Source organism: Chrysochloris asiatica, unplaced genomic scaffold, assembly GCF_000296735.1.
Source record: "Chrysochloris asiatica unplaced genomic scaffold, ChrAsi1.0 scaffold00468, whole genome shotgun sequence".
Taxonomy (NCBI): domain Eukaryota; kingdom Metazoa; phylum Chordata; class Mammalia; order Afrosoricida; family Chrysochloridae; genus Chrysochloris; species Chrysochloris asiatica.
The window spans coordinates 9,757-10,878 of NW_006408986.1; the positions used below are offsets into that span (position 1 = coordinate 9,757).

Consider the following 1,122-nt stretch of genomic DNA (forward strand, 5'->3'; position numbering starts at 1 on the left):
TTTGATCCTCTCGTTCTTTTAAACAATTTTGCATAGCTTCCCTAGTAAGTCATTAATGTTGAGGCCTCTCACCAAATTTCCTTTTAATTCTTGCCATGATACTTCAAAGACATGCTTTGTAAGCCACAGGTTGGAGCCCTTGGATGCATCTTAAAACACCTCAGTCTGGGTATCTGTATCATTCTCCTTTCCTTTTGAGATCATAATGGCTCAGAAGAACTAGAATGCTTCCATTGGAATGATAGTTATTGTTTCAATAATCTGCCTCAACAGGCACCATCTTCCCCAAATTCTCCCCAAAACTCCAACCCCTGTCATTCACTTTTCATCCTTTATCTTCTTTCTCAAATCCATCTGCCTCAGTCCAAAACAAGCCCTCTGGGTACACATCCACAGTCTTTCTTTACAATATTTCTAATGCCTTGCTCAGTGTAATCAGTTCAACTTTTTGAGTTGAAGTCCCCATCAGGAGGACCTCCACCAGGTCTTGTAAGGTTATTATCACACACCCTGCTCTCTGAGTCCCTTTCCCTATATAACTACTTCTATCTATGAACAACATCTAGCCACCATATGTAATGGTTGGTCCAACCGGTCAGATTGACTGGAAAAAACTTGGTCAATGATTTCTATACAATCATATTTCAGCTCTGCAGTTGCCACATCAGGGAGGAGGATGGTGAGTTTAGTCACCCCATAATTCTCAGGGTAATATGTGAATTGTCCAATAAAATAACCTAGTATCACCTCATCAATCCTGTTATGAGCCATAGTCTTCCCTTCTGTTGCAGCAGGGAGACGACCTGATTGGGGACCATGATGGGCTAGCCAGAGTGAATTTTTTAACCTCTTTCCCGAGAGGATATTGGTTATTATAGGATGGTCAGATTCCAGGCTTCAATTGACATTGATGAGGGATGCTTCTTTGCTCTTCCCAGAGTTCCACCAGCCCCCATGAGGAGTTTAACTGATTGTCGATCTCCTCAGGCCAATGTGACTGGTTTTGGAGTTTGAATCAGTAATTGCCAGGTATTTTCACGAGGAACCTATATCTATAGACCTTTGGTTTCAGGAAGACGATTATTTGAACATGAAACTTTGGAAGCAGGTCCCTGACCCAGT

At 42.0% G+C, this 1,122-nt stretch overlaps 1 pseudogene; it reads right to left on the minus strand.

Annotated features, from left to right (window-relative positions):
- LOC102819004 overlaps positions 1-1,122 on the minus strand; it is a 197,346-nt pseudogene that overhangs the window by 4,984 nt on the left and 191,240 nt on the right.